The sequence below is a fragment of the Diabrotica virgifera genome, chromosome 9 (assembly GCF_917563875.1).
Source record: "Diabrotica virgifera virgifera chromosome 9, PGI_DIABVI_V3a".
Classification (NCBI taxonomy): domain Eukaryota; kingdom Metazoa; phylum Arthropoda; class Insecta; order Coleoptera; family Chrysomelidae; genus Diabrotica; species Diabrotica virgifera.
In genome coordinates, this window is record NC_065451.1 from 154,924,710 (window position 1) to 154,946,011 (window position 21,302).

Consider the following 21,302-nt stretch of genomic DNA (forward strand, 5'->3'; position numbering starts at 1 on the left):
CGGACCAATTGGAAAGGCCCTACCTGATTGTGAAAGACTACCACTTATTGATTTTAATTCTATTGATTGTGAGATTCCAAAAGTTGACAAGCGTATTCTTAGCAAGCACCGATAATTGTACTTGCTTGAGATATCAGAAGTCATCAAGTCAGGACATTGTTCAGAAGACTTTGTAGTGGGTACGTGATCCTATCCCAACGTCATATTCAAGATGGCTTACTACTGCAAACCGAGTTTTGCGTTTCTACATCAGTGTGTCCAACCCTTCTGAAAATCTGAGAGAGATTGTCACATTCATTCTCAAATGTTAAAATATGCCTATGTGGTTTGCCACAAAAATAAAACACAAATTCACATATGGGCCTAACTATGATTACAAAATCATTGGATATTCAAGGTACTTACCAGAAGAGCTTCTTCAAGTTGTTGATCCCGTTTTACAACGGAATGCTTACTTTGCCCATCCCGAAAATTTACTTTTGGCTATGGTAACTGATGACAGAAACCATATCCGAGAGCTGGGCTTTGGGCGTATCATGAAGGAAAATCAAGCAATATCTGAAAGTGACTCTATCAGAATCTTTAAACCACCAAACTTAAACTTTGAAGCTAAATGTATTACGAAATTATCAAATGGAACACCAGTACACTGACTTCCCTCTACTGCTAAGAACATTGACTAATGAAGAGATAAAACAGTATGTGAGTAATGACTTCAAGCCTGTTATGAGTATAGATACTTTGCCATGCCATACACAGGCAGTTGAAAGATGCGTTAAGCTAGTGACCGTAGCTTCAAGTAAAGTGTGTGGACACAGTTCCAGAGACCCATATTAGAACCACATTATTGTACCGCTCAGCGATAACAACGATTAAAATCAACAACAACCGGTAGTCTTTCACAATCAGGTAGGGCCTTTCCAATCGGTCCGGATATCCTATAGTGCCTGTTGTATTTCCATCTAAGTGTTGGAAAAGGTGGCGGAATGGCAGTTCGTTGTAATGGAGAAGACAAATACTCCATTGTAGAGGTCTTCCCACATGTATTTCTATTTGTGGCTGCGCGAGCTTCGCTGGCATTCGTCACTTTCGCCTAGCCTCTCGGTAGTCTGCTGTTTTTGACGAAGCTGCGCGACCTAATTCCACTTGAATATCAAAATGTATCTTAAATGCTTGGATTTTAAATATATTATTATAATTGAATTAAACTATAGTATCTCTAAAAGGCGTATGAATAAATTGTACTAAAAACTTTCAAATTTTGCAAAAACTACTAATTTTACTCATATTATATTACGTTGCGCGACCTGCAGATATGAAACAAATGTATAAGTGCATTTATATTGATTTTACATACTTTTAGTAGTTAATTCATGGTATAGGAACGCAATTAAAACAATCTATTCTGTTTAAAAAAAAAATAGAAAAATTAAGGTTTTTCTCAATTGTTGCTAACTTCGATGGCATTGCGCGACCGGAAGACAAATTAATAAAAAAATAATAATTAGTGCTTTTTCCAAGTCTATAAAAATAGCAACTTTTGCGCACTATAGCGATCTAAAATAAGAAAAAAGGTTTTTTTCCAACCACCCTAATGCTCAAAGTGCTCATGCTTTTGTAGTGTTTGAAAAGGCCTTTAAAACGAGCACCGTTAAATGTCGGTTACATTCAAACTAAGCGAGATATGGTGCAAAAAAATATATGACTAATGTACTTTAAGGAAAAATGAGAAGTACATACATTTAACCCCTCATCCACCAGATTTTAAATGCATTGTTTTTCTTTTGCAATACCTCTTAATATAGTGTTATTTCTACTTTCAAAAAGTTGGACGGGTGAAAAAAATAAGATCAAATTATAGAGCGCATTTTTAAATTTTCTTAAAATTCTTCTTTTTGCTCCATGCAATTCGAAAATAAAAATGTTCTATCCCCGAGAAGTGGTGGGAACCGCCCCCATGATAAAAGCGCCATAGTATATAGTATAAATATAGGATAGACTTTGAATTAAGAGATTGGGCTTTGGGCTACTCAAAAAATTTCATTAAAATTGATGCAGTAAAATGCAAATATTGTAAACTATTAATTTCTCAGAAAATGAACTAATTTGAAATGAAAGTATGACTAATATTCTATTGATTTATGCAATAATCTATAGTGTGTCCCCGAAAATTTTCTCAAATGCAGGAATTAATGATGCGTAGAATCATAAAATATTTTCAAGTATACAAGGTGTTTCTAAAATATTAAAATAACGAGTAGGTAACTTTGTTATTTTTATAGAATGCTAGTATCTAGTACGATAACGATAATAGATCGGTACGATAAAGTTCTCGGGCGGCCCTTCCGTCCAGCGTTTTTTAAAGTTAGGACACTGGAGGTTCTGACAGCTTTAGCCAGGCTCGTATATTCGTGCAGAAGGTTCTAAACAAAGAGCAACAGGAGCGATTGGTCAACAATATAGTCGGACATCTTTCCGGAGCTCTGGACTTTATCCAAGAAAGACAAGACAATCATTTCAAACAAGTGGATCAATCATTTGGAGAGAGAATCGCAGCTGAACTTCAAAACGTCAGACGCACTAAGGCTAAAATATAAATTTTTGAGATTTTTTACTTTTTTGTTATGTACTTGATTTTTATTGTTAATCAAGGTGTTTGTCAACGTTTATAATAATTAAATATATTTACTTCAAATTTTGGTGCATGAGAGTTTAATTTTACAGATTAGATTAAATTGCCTTACTTGGAATTTATTTTTCTTCTTTCTCGAAATTCCTTATTCTCCTCAGGGGTGTCGAAGGTTTTATTCATCCTTTATCCATTTCTTGCGGTCCTTTGCTAACTCTTTCATTTGCTGATGTGATTTTCCTTTTTCCTGTCCAATGTCTATCATCTGATCGATCCATGTTTTCCTTGGCCTACCTGTCCTTCTTTTACCATATCCTTTTGATTCCATCACCTGCTTTGGTAGTCTTCTCTGGTCCATTCTGTTAATCTCTCCATACCATTTTATTTTATTTTTTGGATCTTTGTTATTATCGATTTCTGTTTCAGTCTTTGTCTAATATCCTCATTTCTTATTCGGTGCAATTTCGTTTTTCCTGCTATTTTTCTCAACTGCTTCATCTCGGCTGCGTTTATTGTACTGTCTATTTTTTTTGTTTTGATTCTGGCCTTGGTTTAGAACCTTTAGCCACGTAATTACATATAAAATTATTATTCGTTCATAAGTACAAAATTGTCCAGTGTACACTTAAAAATAAAGAATAATAAAAAATAAAGCTTACAAATAACAATGTCTACTTACTATGTTAATAAATACAACTATGCTAATTTTTTTTGTTTTTTTTCTTCACTACGGTAGGAACTAAATCCGATTCATCCTCTCAGAAATTTAGAACCTCTTAGTGATTTTTTTTAATATTTTTTTTATTTATTTTTATTTTTTTTTTATTTTTTTATATATATATTTTTTATTTTTTTTTTAATTTTTTTAATATTGTTTTTTGTTATTTTTTTAATCTTTTTTTTATATAATTTTTTTTCCAACATACATAGGTTACAAAATAATATAATTAATTACAGGAAATATCTCATTCATACATTACATAATACAAAGGAAATACCTATCCATTCAAACGATTAGTTTTACATTCACACTTTTAATTTAATTTTTTGAAGAAATGTTATAATTAGTTTAAAAATTTTAATGTTATCTTCACTTAATAGTACATTATTATGTACTTGTATTGAGATGTAAGGGACAGTTAAAAAATATGTGATTTAGATTAGCTATGCTAGTTCCACAGTCACATCTGCCTGTTGGGAGAACTCCGATTTTATGTAGATGCTTCGGAAAACATCTATGATCTACTTTTAATCTTAGGATGGTCGACACTGTATTTCTACTTAGTGCAACAACTTTGTAAAAGCTAACTAGTGTAAGCTACTGTTGGCTGTAATTTAAACAAATTAGTGCCTGTACTTTCACCGAACTGAATCCAACGTCTATCCCATTTACATTTAATATGCCGTTTAACATAGATCACATGTGTTAAGTTCTTCAATCAATGAGGGTGCTTTAGTGGATTTTTAGCTATTGAATTCGCAATACTATTACCCAATATGTCTGAATGTCCCTTAACCCACACAAATTTAACACTATAATATGTTGAAGCTGATAATTTTAGTAATTGTTGCAATATTTTTAATATAAATATATTGCTGTTAATTGTGACTTTAAAGTTTTGTAATGCATTTAATACTGATAGTGAATCACTGCACACGACAATTTTATTCCATTGGTTCTCACAACACCATTCAAGAGCTTTATATATAGCACATGCTTCGGCGGAAAAGATGCTGGACTGATTATTTAGAGTTGTTCTGAAGCTATTTTCTTGTGGCATTTTTACAATTTTAACTATTTAGAATGGGAAATAAGCCACAATATCTCTAACGCGAGAATTTTAACGTCACCGTTGCATGTAGTTGTCTTTTTAAAGACAGATCACATGCTATGATTTTTTTGTGACGGATATTCTTGAGTTGGGGTTGATTTCATGTAATCGAATGAACTATCTTTCAGTAAAGTCGTCCCAGGAACGCAACTCATAAATATTAGCAATATCATTTTAAAGTCTTCTACTTTAAAATGTATCATATGTATCTGAATTGCCGATATAAATGAGTCAAATTAAATCAATTATTAGAAGAATTTTTTTACTAAGCAACAACATTTTTGTTTATATTAATAGTATTTTGTATTTTGACAACGGCACCCGATTTGGGCGTCGAAACGTTAATAAAAATCATTTTTTAATAATATTGTGGCTTATTTCCCATTCTAAATAGTTAAAATTGATTATTTAGAGAGTAAATGCTTGTTTTAAATTTATTTTTGGTACAAAGTAAGCACTTGTTGTACAGTTTACTGATTTTGACCCATCTGTATAGATCGTAGTGTAATCTGAATAATTACTTAAGATTTCCTTAAGAGTATTATAACAAAATTCAGTTTGGTATTTAGGAATAATAATATTTGTAGATAGAACGCTTGTTATGTGTGGTATATCCAATGATTCCCAAATAAGGTAGCAAGGAGAGTTTGTTAAATTAAGTTCATGGCAAGTTACAAATGATGTCACTAGTAGTGGAGAATTCTTTTTTGCAGAGTGTGTAGATGTTAAATCAGCTGTATTTAATTGACTAATTATTTTTGCATTATACGTGCAGCGATAATGTTGGATTAGGAAATATTTGCTTGCCAAATATTCTCTACGTAATGAGAGTGGGTTTTCAGAGGCTAGAACCAGTGTAGCTTCATTTGGAGTGCTTTTCATCAACCCTAACACATTTTTCAAAGCTTTCAATTGGATTCTATCAAGTTTACGTAAATTACTTATGCTCGCTGATCCATACACCAAACACCCGTAACCTATAATTGATCTAATATAGGCTCGATAAAAAGTCAATCCAGTAGTTTGATCTGCACCCCACGGTCTCTTACAAAGCATTTTAAGTAAATTAATACCTTTTTCGCAGCGACCAATTGTGTAGTTAATATGTTGAGTCCAAAGCAGTTTTCTGTCAAGTATGAAACCAAGGTACTTAAATTCCGAAACAATTGGAATAGTATTGCCCTGTAAGAATACTGTGCAATCTCTAATAGGGTGTTTTCGAGAAAAGAATACTACGGCACACTTTTGGTACGAAATAGTGAAGCCATTTAACCAAGTCCAGCTATCAAGGTTGTACATTATATGTTTCAGTTCAGTAGTACATTCTATATATGTTTTCTTCTGTGAATAGATGACAATATCATCAGCATACTGTAAGCAGACAATATTGGGAGACCATAAATTGTGCAAATCATATGTGTACAGATTAAAAAGAAGTGGACTTGGAACAGCTCCCTGTGGAATACCCTTTGATGTAATCATTGGTCCTATGATATTATGACCTGCTCGAATGGATACATTTCTGTCTTTATATAAGTTTGATAGTAAATATGCCATGCATTTTGGAACACCAAGAAATACAAGTTTATCACAGAGTATATTCAATATTGTCATAAGCATTTTTATATCGATAAACAATGCACCTGTGGTCATAGAATTGGAAAAAAAATTTTTGAACATCTGTAGTCAGACGTACTACTGCATCCATCGTACCACACCCTTGTTTATAGCCAAATTGTGTTGCTTGTAGTATACTATGACTCCTTAACCAAGTTTCCATTCTCAATTTTAGAATTCTTTCGAATGTTTTGAAAATGCATGACAACAATGTAATTGGTAGATTTGAATCAGGATGATCTTTATTTTTTTCCGGTTTCAGGATTAATATAACAAAGCAATCATTAAATTTGTGAGGAAATACTCCAGTTTGCAAGATACAATTATAAATATGCAATAGTAATCTTTTAGCCAGCATACCCATTTTTTGTAACATAATATACGAAATATGATCTGGACCTGGGGCTGTGTTTTTGGATATCTTAATGGCATATTCCAGTTCGGATGCTGTTATTTCCTTTAGTAAATAATGTTCTTCTGAAGGTGCCCCTGAGTGAGGTATATGTTTGTCAACAAAAGGTGGACATAGCTTCTGTAGAATATCTTCTGCAACTTAAGAGGGAGCATGTTTAATATTTGTATTTTTGTTGTTCAATTTGTTCACCATCTTCCATATTTGAGTTGATGGACAGCTAGAGTTAAGACTGGAACAAAATTGAATCCATGTACTTCTGGCTTTCTGTTTAAACATTTTTTTAGTTATAGCTTCTATCTTTTTATATTCAAGAAAGTTACTCAGAGTGGATGAGGTTTTGTATAATTTAAGCGCATCCTTCTTAAGCTGTAATTATTTGGCGCATTCATCATCCCACCAAATCGATTTTTGTCTATGTTTAGAAATGAATGGTACGTTTTCAGGGATAGAAGCTTCGGCACTTGTATTGATTGCTCTATTCAGAGTAACTGCCATTTCTTAACAGTTATCACAGTATACAACATTCTTTAATTCCACTTCAAGAGTGCTCTGAAATAATTCCCAGTTGGCTTTCTTTATCTCCATTTCCTTGTTGGATAGACAATGTTAGAACGTACATCAATATTTAATTTGATGGAATAATGTAATGATCAGATCCAAGAGTTCTATCCAACGTTTACCAATGAGCTATTGCAGCTAATCCAGGAGCTACTAACGTTAAGTCTACAGCTGATTTTGTGGAGCTTGGTGGAGTAATTCGGGTTGCTGTACCATCATTTAGAATTATTAAGTTCATATCAGCTAGTGCTTCAATTATTTTCTATTGCCATCAATGTTATTTTTTGGAGAATCCCATACCGCATGATGGGCATTGAAGTCGCCTCCCAGTATCGTCTCTCCTTCAAGTGAGCAACACCAATTAAAAAGACGTTCCCATTCCCGGATGCTTAGATTTTTATCAGCTTTATACAACGAAATTGTATTAATTAATCTGCCATTAAAATCAATTTTTACACCACAAGTTTCTAACGTACCAACATTTATAACATCCAATATTTTATAATTATGCATCCGTAGGCCTAAAAATATAGCAACACCTCCAAATCTGCGACCTCGGCGATCTTTTCTAATAACTTGGTATCCTCTATAAATAATGTTGTGATTTGTCTTATAACATGTTTCCGATAAAATTGCAATGTCAATATCATTAGAATACAAAAATTGTTTAAAAGCTTGTGCATTAGTTACAGTAGAACGACTATTCCATTGTATTAAATTTAAATTCTTTAAACTATTATGTGCCATTAGATGTGGATAAATTTTCTAATAACTTTGAAATTTGCTTTTTAATTAAATTTGGATCATTATGAAAACTGTCCTTCTAATACGACACATCGGAAAGAAAGCTGAATATTATATTAGAAATGCCTTCAACTATTTTTTCTTTATGCATCATGAACTCATCCCTATAAGAGTTTGGTAAGATTGACGAACTGGCCGTATTATTTTCAACTTTTTCATTATCAATATTTTCGCTCTCATTCAGTCTTCTTTTTTATAACGATTCGGAGGTGTTACTAGATATGGAATTTCTTCTCACAACTCTCGGTTTAGAAATACTGCATACTGATGATAAATTGACATTTCTAGAAGGTAGTGGAGGAAAACTGCTAGAATCATTAGCCAACAACGAGAATTTATTACTAGTCAACACGTTTGAATAATAATTTGGATTACTGTGAACTTTTTCAGCTTCCTGAAACGATATATTTTTTGTTGCCATAATTTCCTTAATTTTTCGTTGTTTACTATATTCTGGGCACTCTCTTGACAATGCCGAATGTTGCTGATTACAATGTAAACATTTGGTTACCATAGAACAATCCGTATTACTATGGTTTTCACCACAGTTTTTACAGCGCTCCTTCCCTTTACATTGTTGTGTCATATGTCCGTATCTTAAGCATCTCTTACATTGTATAACGGGATATATGTACGGTTCCACCGGAAAAATACAACTATTGATTATAACTTCTTTTGGTAAAGAAGATCCAATAAATGTTATACATACAAGTTGCCTAGCTACTAGTTTAATATCATTTGTTTCTGTTGTGATTCTACGCTTTAGTCGTTTTATTTGTTTAATATTACTATCTCGATTCTCAGCTTTAAGTTTTTCTAATAGATATATTTCTGTAAATTCTGTGTCAACTGAGCGTATTAAACCACGACGTTCCACAAAGAACTATGGGATATAAGCAATTAAATTATTGACTTCTAAAAAGTCGCTACTTACAATATTGTTGGCAGATGAAGCATTATTCAAAACTACATACTTTAATTTTATACCTACCAATAGATTTGATTTCAGCAATGCTACTTTTGAAATTATTTAAATGTAAATAATGTCCAACTCTGATAGCATGTAATTTTTCAATGTTCTTGTCGGTAGACTCAATATAAACAATAAATGGGCCTGAATCACTTAAGCGGTAACGAATATTTTTTCATAATGTAGTTTCTCAGCACTAGAAATATTGTCTTTATAATTATTTTTAATTGGAACAGACTCACCAGAAATATCCTCAATTATTGTTCCACCCGGGTCATCAATCTCCTTTCTAACCGACATATCACCAAATATAATATGTTGTCACCACTATACAGCTGCAAAATGTGTCAACTCTATTAAAAAGATCAGACAAAATTTGAAATTAAACTTTAAAATGCGAAAGAACTGTAAAACACGTATTGGCAGTTTGACAGTTATTTGACAATTATGCTGTCTATTTTTATATTGTTTATTCATGCCTCACTTCATGTATACCTTCAGTTTTATTTTTTTGTCTATTTCTTTCTTTCCAAATATTGTTTTATTTAGTGCATAGTAGATTTTATTGGCCTTTTCGCTTTGTATAAAATTTCTTGTTCTAGCTTTCCATCCTCCGATATTATTACTCCAGGTATTCAAACGTCGAGACTGTTTCTATTATTTTGGTTTTGCATCTAAATATCGTTTGGTTTATTTCTTAACTTTTCTTTTGTGTTACTATTGTCCTCAAACGACGCTTCAGTCACGGACCAATCAGCGCGCGGAGAGCATCTCTGACCAAAACCGCGCAACGCGATTGGTTCAACCACTTGGGAAAATCCATCTCCTACGTCATAATCCCTAAAACAAAGGAAATATTGGATATAAAAGGAGGTGGATTTTCTATAATTCTTCAGTCAGAGATTGCTCTCGTAGTATCAAAGACTCTTGGGTTCTGTGTAGTATTACACCTAGAATCTGCCTTTTATTTCTTTACCATTTGAATGTGAGAAGACAAAACTGTTGATATATTTTGCTTTGTATATTTTTGTTGTGTTATTCTAGCGGTATCTCTGCTTGCAGACCAAGCGCTGAGAAGACACATATTTTATGCCATTTTATTGTTGCATTTATTTTTGATTTACTGTTTGAAAATATCTTCTAGTGGAATTCCTCTTGTAGGTCACGCATCTGAGATATTTTCCCATTTATATGTCTATTTTTTGATCTAAGTCGAATCCTTCCGTAAGTCAAGGAAAACTTAGAATTTTTATGCCATTTTATTGTTGCATTTTTCTGATTTACTGTTTGAAAATATCGTCTAGTGGAATTCCTTTCGTGGGTCACGCACCTGAGATATTTTCCCATTATTTTATCATTATATTTGATATATGTATATTTTTCTCTAAGTCGATTCCTTCCGTAAGTCAAGGAAAACTTAGAATTTTTGCCATTTTATTGTCGCATTTTCTCTAAGTCGTTTACTTCTGTAAACACTTAGACATTTTTTTGACTTTTTGTTTTCTCTCTTACTAAGGTTCCTTCCGTAAGTTAAGGAAATACTTAGCCATTTTTTCTGTACCATATATTTTCTTTTTGAGAAGACACTAACGTTGTGGAACTCCTCCTCGAAGGTTACGCACTTCTAGTGTCCCTCTTATGCCATTTTATAGTGCAAAAAAAAATATATTATATTGTTTATGTTTTTCTGAGGTCAGAGTGATACTTCTACGCTAGTAGATTACACACTATAGACCCACATTACTAGGAATCAGTGGTATTTTTACTTAGCAAGCTAAGAAAATCACGCACTGTCCTCTAACTTCTCGTGTAAGACGTAATTCTTGACGAATATATCTTTACACACGAGATATCTCCCCTTTTGCAATGGTAGACACACGTAATACATCTCGTTCGTCTTCACAGGAGCGAAAAGAGTCCCAGGAGCCCAGTACAGCCTCTTCAGGACCAATGGAACCTCATCGGGAACACTATCATGGTATTCGTTTTCTTTTCATTGACCTCCATTTTCAGATTTTCTATTTCTTCCACCCAGATATTGAATAATTTTTGCATTTTCTCTTTTTCGTCTGCTATTATTACTAAGTCATCTGCATATAGTAATCCCTCCATTCTCAATGTTATATGTTTCCTCTTCACTAATGTTATAGTCTGTTCGCTAAACTCAGACACAACTGGCTAATGATTTTAGTTGGTATTTTTTTTTTGTTTTTAGTCAATTTTGCCAAATTTGGCAAAATTACTAACTATTTAGTAATTATTAACTATTTAGTAATTATTTTTTTGACAATTTTACGAAATTGGCAAAATTACTTACTAAAATCACTAGCCAGTTGTGTCTAAGTTTAGCGAACCGACTATATAAATATATTGATTCAGTCGATTATATTGTTGAAGATATTGTTGAAATTTCAGATTTAAATGTATTGGCCAATCCGCCAATCCCCCAAATCGCTAGAAAAAGAGTTATTGACATTGTCATTTTCTATAGGAGATGACGGAGATGTACTTGTGAGAGGTGAAGTCGCTTGAAAATCAACAGAGGAGTTATCATTTATCATTTCCTGTTCGTAAAATGAAAGAATATGAAAATTTATTTTGTTATTGCAATAAAAAATTTTTTTAGTGATCTTTCCGGGCCCCATTAGAATGCGGGCCCGAGGCAGGTGTCTCACGGGCCTAGTGATAAAATAGGCCCTGCATGTTTGAACTAAATAATATGATTGATTATTATTTGTTGAAATGCCAAGAAATGTTTTTGGATTGTAGACTGTTTTACTGATACCTACCGTTCTTATACCAAAAAATTAATAGTTTGTATATGGGCCCGTGTATTTGTTTTTTTTTTGTATTTCATTTTGTCAAAATAAGTATGTACTTATATCCTTATAAATTCTTTTTTATTAATATAAGTTTACTCTTTCTCCATAACGGTTTTGTTTTAGGTAATTGCTGATATATTATACAAAGTGCTGTTAACAAAAAGAAGGAAAAATTAAGGAAGTTGGATTTGCCTCAGGCCCGGATGTTCCTAAAAACGAGTTTTCGTCTGCCGAGCGCATGACGTCACTCACAGAGTAATCGCTGGCGAGATATAAGGAAACCAATATAAATAACGTCAAACTTCTCTTATTTTATTCAAATTACAAAAGGTAAAAATCTGAAATTTACACAGAAGTTACTATATATGTAAATACAACTTTTTGTCCAAGAAATTTTAAAATAATTACCCACAAATTAAAATTAAAAAAGGTATTTAAAAGACCAAATAAATTTGTATAAGTAACTTAAAAACTAAACAAGTACATAATTACAAAATATGTTCGAGCATTATTTTAAATATTTAGTTAGGTTTGAATAGAGAACATGAAATAAATAAGTGCTGTTTTCGAATTAACGTTTGTATAAATAAAAGTTTTATTCCTACACTTATTACTAAACTTAGGCAAGTATGCTAATAAAAACGTATGAAATATGCGCATATACAGTAGTTTAAATAAAATATGCATGTTGTTTTCACCCAATTTTGAAAAAATGTGAAAACGTTGAATTATTTACGTATGTCTGTCCGTGCGTCCGTCCGTAGACACAATTCTTCCGTCATTATACCAGGTAGAATGACAAGTGAGGTGTCGAATGAAAGCTTATATTATAAGGATGGTACTAAAGGTGAGAAATTTGACCTAGGACTTCCGGTTTTCGAGTTGCAACCGGAAGTACTGTCTTAAAGTCACCGGAATAGTACAAGCGATATATTATTCGATCCGCTTTAGCAAGACGAGAACAAATATATACTTCCGTTTTCATGACTGTCTGTCCGTCCATCCGTGAATATAACTCCTCCGTTACTAATACAGATAGAATGACAAATGAGATGTCGAATGAAAGCTTATAACCCAAGGATGGTGCTAAAGATAAGACATTTGTCATCGGACTTCCGGTTTTAGAGTTGCAACCGGAAGTACCTACCGTTTTAAAGCGATATATTATTTGACGTGCCTTAGCAAAATGAGAATAAATGTAGAGATACTTTTGGTTATTATACCTATAATTTTCGGTTAAAAAGTTCTAACCGGAAGTGCCATATAATATAATCGCAGAAATAGTACCTGTGACATATCAATCAAATCGTATTGAAGAGTCGAGCTTGAATCTTTGAAAATTAAAATTTAAAAGAAAATTAGGTGTTGAAAATTCTGGGAAAATTCTTGTAACCTGAACGAGGTTACGAGACGGTTACTACAGTTTCCCAGAATTTTCAACACTTAGGTAATTTTCTTTTAACTTTTAATTTTCGCGATTTCCGGAATGGAAATCGAAACTCAAACGGTAGTATTTAAGAAATGTAATTTTCGTTACACCAACAATTGTGGCTCAATCCCATATACACATTATTAAGAGCTTTTTATTGTTTTCTAGGCCAAAATTTTTTTCCATTTTCTTCTGGTAGCTCTCTGCAGGGTAATTGATCTATTTAGTTCTTTTATGCGAATGAACATTCTTGTTCTAAAGAACAAGCGTTTTGCCTTTTCGGGGCATTGAATATCTACACTTTGCAACAAAAGACTTTTTATGAAATTTTCACCACATACTAATCCATCTTTATTATGTGCAGCAAAAAATACCCTGTTGAGACTCTCAATGGCATTCATGAATGCAGAAGATGGTTTTGACAAACCACCCTCGCTCAAATGATCTATCCACGTAAATGATGCACTCGACGAACTTTGCAATGATAAGTCGTTCTTAAATGTATGGCAAATGAATCCTGCCAGATCATTTAACTCCATTCTGTATCTTTTACAGTTAGATCTCCATTTCCCGCCCCCTATGATTTCCCGGAAATCGGGAAATTTAAAAATGAAGAGAAGAAATTGGTTTTTAATTATTTTTCACTCTCTTTTTTATTTTTCTATTTTATCTTCATTATTTTTCAATGCAATTAGTATTAAAACGTATAAATTTGATTAAATATTGAACATATTTAGAAACAGGAAAATTATAAATTTGTGTTTAATCTGAATTTTCGTTGTTTTCATTATTGAAATAAGTTTTAGGAAAACATAAATTGTTCAGTGTTTGATCTTTCCAGCTGATTCTTTTTTGTACAGAAATTTGCTGAAATTATAAACACACGTTCGCTTTCTGTTGATGAAGGTCAGAAAGGTCTGATGTTTTTTAGTGCAGTGAGTAATTTTGTAAATGTCCGGTCAGCTGATTTGAATTGTCGTACAACGTGACCTCTTTTTTAATGACCGTTTATAATTTTTCATCGCATTCTTCATAAACATAAATTTAATTAAAAATTAATATTTACGATATAATCCTGGACCCTTCAAAATGAATCAGATCTTTTGCATAAACAATAGAATGTTTAGGCTTTAAAAATGTAACTAAAAAAAGAAATATTTTAAGTGGAATTTGTTTCAAGCTTCGGTCATATGTCGTATAATCCGTGTATAATATTAATATACGACATAATATGACGGAAGCTCACAACAAATAAGAAGTGTGGAAAAGTCCTATTTAAAACGAAATATTTAAAAAAAACCTCAAAAAACACAATTAAACGAATTTATAAGCGAAAACGTATGTTAACTATATGTGTACTGCAAGCTAACTTTTAAAACAACTCTGTGAGTGACGTATTTCGCGCCAAGGAGGATCCGCCCACAAATGTGTACCATCCTATCTCTGGTTGAGTGTATCGTGGATTTGCCTCTCCATCCTTTTATTATTGTATAGAAGCCATAAGTGTAGCATAAATGTTTGAAAAACGTAAAATGCGAATACTTGTTTTTTATGGTTTTTTTGCAATTATTGCTATGTGGCAACAAGGGTGACAATTTTTAAAATTTTTAACTATTTAATCTTATATTGTAGGAAATTTAATTACGCAACTTTTATGTCAGTGCAACTTTTCTCGGAAGTGAATATGAATCTTCATTTCTGACATTTTGATCATTTAAACAATGTTCCGGAACTTATTGAGTGGGAGGATGACTCAATTAATTTTGATGACTCTAATAATTTGATGACTCAAATAATTCCAAGCGATTTCTGCAAAAAAATATGAGTGACCTCTGAACGTTCATCTCAAAACAAATGCGCCTGGACTCTGGACTACGAAGATATTTTTTTACATTTCTTTTGTCGCTGATACCGGCGTTTCAAAGTGGTTTCGTGTGAAAAGCAGTGTTGCCAATCGCATTTCTCTAGATTATCCGATGATCGCTCGAAAAATATCCGATTTGTCACGAAAAGGTACGCTAGGTCCAAAATTATTCTGTTATTAAAATCAATGTTGCCAATGTTATTCTTTTAGTCCCCTTAACAACCATCAAATAACAAAATCCGTTGTTCGTACGCCAATCAGTTGATTGTAATCAATTATCATTATGATAATTAACATAACTAATTGATTAACTAATTATTAATTATCAATTAACTTAACAATTATTAACATAATTGATTAATTAATCAATTAATCTCATAATTGTAATCAATTATGTTTTCAGCAACCCAATCAAAGTTGACATTGACAGTAATTAAATATTTGATAATGATCAGTTGATTCCATTTCTGATTAGCGTTCGAACAACCGGCCCTTTAATCTGCTGGATTCTCTGTTTCACAGTTTAAAAAATTTTGTTTATAGATGAAAATCTCCTATCCTAGCTGATTACCTAATTCATGTATGTAAATGCTATTTACTTACTATTATTATATTATTCGTATTTTGTATTATCGTAAGTGTTAAATTCTAAATAAATAAATAAATCTAAATATTTCATTATTTGGATCGTTATATTTATTATAATAGACCGTGATAATCGTGACGTCAAAACGTCAAAAAAAGTTTTCCAAACACGTTGTGTCTAGGTACACGCTAAAATGTACGCAAATAAAAAAGTTAAACTGCATCAAGCTAGTGACTATTTAGTGTGGGCAGTGACTGTATATTTTGATACACGCTATTTTGATATGTTTAGTGTTTGTTTGATAGAAAAATATTTGTTATGATGTTTAATTCTACCTAACTTTTTTATTTGCGTACACGGTAGAGTATACCCTAGACACAACGTGTTTGGAAAAATTTGGACGTTTTGACGTCACACTATCATGGTCCATTATTTAAGTAAAAAGAAAACACTTTTAAATATTATTTTATTAAAACGTAATAACTACCTAAAACTAGGTACAAGAAAAATAAATAATAAATAAATCAATACAAAAAAACTACAGCTACATTAATAGCATAGGCGCAAAATTTCTGGTCAATGCTTTTAAAATGCATTATTTTTTTCGAGTTCTGAGAAAGCTAATAAGTAGTATTTAAAAATTTAAACGCAGAATGAAATATTACATTATTACCGAGGCGAGGGCTGAAAATCCCTGAAGATAATTTTAATTATAATAAGTTACAAGGGTGAAAGAAAAAGAGAATATTGTGTGTGATTTTTAATTTCAAATACCTCATTTAAAAGAAACATTTTGTTTATTCTAAGGGACTTTCGGCCCTCGGTAATAATGTAATCTTTCATTCTGCGTTCAAATTTTTCAAAAATATTTATTAGTTTTCTCAGGATTCGAAAAAAAATACGTTTAAAGATTATTTCAAACAGACGTTTACTTAAGCACTGCACTACATAAAATGAAAATAAAACTAAATCGTGCGTGAATTAGCTTTCATAAGTTTAAAGTCTAAAAACTAAAAACTCATAAATAACATCGGAGGGCAGACGGTTTCTGAAATTTGGATTGGATTAGTATGCCTTAAGTGGAGGCACTTGTGCCTTTAAATTCTAAACAAAAGAATTGGCACATGTCCCTTTTGTCAAAAGATGAAAAGTATCGGATGTCGGATGTCACTAACATTCATCCAGTATTAAAATTTGGGTGGAACCAAAGAAAATTAATTTGTTGTTGGTGTTGGCAATATATGGATGAGAAAGATTTGATAGATGGTAGATACACTGAAAAATATACGCAAATATCCGATTTATTTAAAGGTACGAAGAAGATACGACAACTCTCAAAAAGGTAGGCAAATCGGATAATTATCCGCCGATTGGCAACGCTGGTGAAAAGAGAATCGCTACAATCGGGATCGGCGACAATCGACACGGCAGAAGTTGTAGTGCAGTCAAGAGAACGCCCGTCTGAAAAGGAAATGCGTTTTGCATTGTTTGCAAAAGTAACGACATACCAGTGGCGTACTGAGCATGGTTCCGTGGGTTCCGCGGAACCAGGGCCCGGGCCACGCAGGGGCCCGCTCTACGCGCTTTTTGCTTCTTTTGTTTCTAATTTGATGTGGACATTGTGAGCTACACAAGGAAATGTAACTGCTTAATAAATTTTAATTTCTGTGTAGGTACTTATATAAAAAAAGAATGTGTGTGTACTTTGTACGCACGTAAGAAGTTATACTTCTATTATATGATTTAAACGAAATTAATATACTTTTATTTATATTTTATTTAAATATTAAACTAATTTATACTTAATACTTCTCAAACATTTTAATTAAAACAGTGCCAAAAATTAAAATAATAAAAGAATAAAACACACACAAACACATTAAAAATGGCACAAATGATTTCTGAACAATAATTGTCGGAAATTTTTTTAACTAAATACGTATTTTCTGAAAATAAAATTATACAGGGTGTCTGCGTAACTTGGAACCATATGGGAAACTTTTTTAATATAAATTTTACGAAAAAAAGTCATTCTTTATAAAGTGTTCTGCATAGTCTAAAACCTAAGATGCAATCATTAGATATCAAATTTTGTCAACATTATACGAGGTATGTCAAAAAATATGAATTTCGCTCAAGACCTTTATACATATTTCAAAATATCAAAAAATTTTATTATGAAAAGTTATTTGTAATTAAAAACCATATTCAAATATGCAATAACAGCCTTCTACTTGAAAAAAAAAATTCTGAAATTTTCCTAAATTACTGATTCCGAACATCATTTTTATTTATTAGACATGTAATAACTCTTTTATTAATAATTTTAGGAAAAAAGGTATTCTTCATAAAAATCTGTGCATGGTCTAAGCCTCAAGATGCAACCATCAGTTATGCAAGTTTGTTAATTTTATACGAGGTGTTGTTCTGAAGTTGCTTAGTAAAAAATTCTTCTAATAATTTATTTAATCTGACTCATTTATATCGGCAATTCAGACACGTATTATACATTTTAAAGTAGACGACTTTAAAATGATATTGCCAATATTGATGAGTTGCGTTCCTGGGACGACTTTATTAAAAGATAGTTCATTCATCGAAACGTTAATAAAATCATTTTTAGGTAAAATTGTGGCTTATTTCCCATTTGAATATACTTGTTTATACGAGGTGTGTCAAATAATATGAATTTAGAAAGAATTGTATTTCAGAATGTCGAAAATTGGTATTATAAAACGTTATTTGGAATTAAAAACTATGTATTAATATGCAATAGGGAACTTGCATAAAATTTTAAATTCGAAAAAAATGTTATAAATCACAACAGAACATAATTTAAAACATGTGTCAAAGATTAAAAAGTTTTGTTTGGCTTTCGTTTGGCCCCTAAAGATGATTAAAAATTCAAATTAAAACAGGTGGCTCAAAACGCGTCGTGACGTCATTCGTTTAAATTATGTTTACATTCTTCCAAAAAAGTAAACAGAATTTAAAATTAGACATTATAAACGTCAGTAGATAATACAGTTATGTAACCTCACAAAAGTTTTTGATCGTTTGAACTATTTTAAATTGACTAAATGTTCTCTAAACCAAGGCCAGAAAACAAAAAAATATATATAGATTTTAAATTTGTACTTGTTATTATGAGGTTTTAAGGCGTGAAATTTTGGAAATCTTATTTCTAAAGGGAACTGAATATTATTATGCAATAAAAAAAATGTGCAAGTTCCCTATTAGGTTTGGCATTCGTTTTGACACTGACACTATTACATGACATTTAAAATAGTTCAAACGATCAAAAACACTTGTGAGGTTACATAAATGTATTTTCTACTCACGTTTATAATGTCTAATTTTAAATTTTGTTTACTTTTTTGGAAGAATGTAAACATAATTTAAACGAATGACGTCACGACGCGTTTGGGCCACCTGTTTTAATTTGAATTTTTAATCATCTTTAGGGGCCAAATGAAAGCCAAACAAAACTTTTTAATACTTGATACATGTTTTAAATTATGTTCTGTTGTGATTTATAACATTTTTTTCGAATTTAAAATTTTATGCAAGTTCTATATTAAATCCCTCCAATTATAAACAAATTCTAAATTGTTACATACTTTACATACATTTGAGAAAAAATTGCAAAATATTTTTTTTTCAAACCACTTTTCATAACAATAAATTTTCGATATTGTGAAATATATTTCTTTCTTAATATCTATATCTATGACTTGGATAACTGATGGTTACATCTTGAGGTTTAGACCATGCACAGATTTTTATGAAGAATAACTTTTTTTCCTAAAATTATTAATAAAAGAGTTATTACATGTCTAATAAATAAAAATGATGTTCGGAATCGGTAATTTAGGAAAATTTCAGAATTTTTTTTTCAAGTAGAAGGCTGTTATTGCATATTTGAATATGGTTTTTAATTACAAATTACTTTTCATAATAAATTTTTTTGATGTTTTGAAATATAAAGGTAGTTTGCTCTTAAGCGAAATTCATATTTTTTGACATACCTCGTATACTGTTGACAAAATTTGATATCTGATGATCGCATCTTAGGTTTTAGACTATGCAGAGCACTTTATAAAGAATGACTTTTTTCGTAAAATTGATATTAAAAAAGTTTCCCATATGGTTCCAAGTTACGCAGACACCCTGTATAATTTTATTTTCAGAAAATACGTATTTAGTTAAAAAAATTTCCGAAAATTATACAAAACATAGAGTAAGAAAACAATATATTAGGTGAATATTGATAGAAATTGTGATGGTAATCAAATTATGTAAATAAAAGTACATATTACATACTATGTATTTTGGTAGGTTAAAATAGGTAGGTACCTATGAAATTTTTTATTAGGATACTGAAATATTTACAATTATTACGTACCTGTTGCTTTTAAAAACTATTTAAACAGTCACTACAATTATAATTTTTTTTGTTTCTGTCCTCACAACAATAAAACTAATATATTATACATTTGTTTACCTCCATATTGCCAATCAGAGCCCGTATAACGACTAATACCATACTGTCGGTGTGCGCATGCGCGCAGATTAATAATAAATAATCACCCTCAATCTCAATCGCGCCCACAGAAGTATAACTTCAAAAAAGGAAGAATGCCTATTCATCAAAAAATAAAGTTGAAAACAAAATTTATTAAAAAATACAGGGAACGCTTTTGTAAGTTTCCTTACTCGTTTTACCTGCTTACCGAAGCCGTTGATTCAACACTTGTTTAAAGACTAATCGCCGTCGGTACCTGCTTACCGTGCTAGCTCAAACACTTGTATTTTTTTATATTAGCCCGATCCATGAATAAGTTGCAGGTAAACTACAAAGTTGCAGAAACTCGAAAACTGATCAATGCAAGTAGACTGAAGACTGGAGATTTAGATGTAGAACATTTTTGAGTGTCATTATTTTTAAAAACGGCTGACGTAAATTGATCAGTCATGTCAGTATGAAAAACGATAGGATTAATATTAACTTACTGTTTTATTAGTCCATTGTTTTTTTAAAAAGTATTTAACATCAAAAGTAAGTAAGTTAGATCAAAATATTGTTAGTATCTTTTTTTGGATGGTAAAAAAATCGTGAAAATCACCCTCTAATTAGCATTAGAAATGAAATTAATCCTTACCACATCACAAATTACTTCACTTAAGTATTGTTTATAAGATATATGCAAGATTCGTTGGTTCAAAGTGATTATTTTTTGAAAATGCTGTAGTTAAATGGGCTTAAACGAGTCAATAATCATAATCATGATAGTTGAAATTTTTGGTATTACCAATAATTTTTAAGTTACCTAGTTTGAAAAAAAAATTCTGAAAATTAAAAATATAAAACCAATTTTTTTTTCAAAAATTAGCACTTAGCGACCCACCGGTAAAACTTATAGATCATATAAACAATACATAAGTCAAGTAATTTGTGAAGCGGTAACGATTAATTTCATTTGGGATGCTAATTAGGGGGTGATTTGTACGATTTTTTACCAACAAAAATTTGTCCAATTTTATTTTGATCGTTACATAGTTAATATTGATGCTAGAAACTAAAAAAAAAACAAAAATAAAGCTTTTTTAAAAACTTTATTAATACTCTGGGCTAATCAGCAAAATTCATGGAAAAGTTATTTACCAGCAATTTTATTACTGGAATCGAATTATAAGATCCTATATATTAATAATATAGGTATGCAAAGTCCGCAGATAGTATGCTACTTTTTTTATAAACAAAATGGCGCCGATA

At 31.4% G+C, this 21,302-nt stretch overlaps 2 protein-coding genes across 2 annotated transcripts in view; both read left to right on the top strand.

Annotated features, from left to right (window-relative positions):
* The window catches only part of LOC126892258 (catalase), a 540,038-nt gene that overhangs the window by 376,810 nt on the left and 141,926 nt on the right, over positions 1-21,302 (top strand). The gene's annotated exons all lie outside the window — the stretch shown is intronic.
* The window catches only part of LOC126892268 (catalase-like), a 290,237-nt gene that overhangs the window by 110,701 nt on the left and 158,234 nt on the right, over positions 1-21,302 (top strand). Inside the window, exon 2 of the mRNA XM_050661781.1 lies at positions 11,771-11,977. The gene's annotated coding sequence lies outside the window, so the exon portion shown is untranslated. The remainder of the gene's footprint in view (positions 1-11,770; positions 11,978-21,302) is intronic.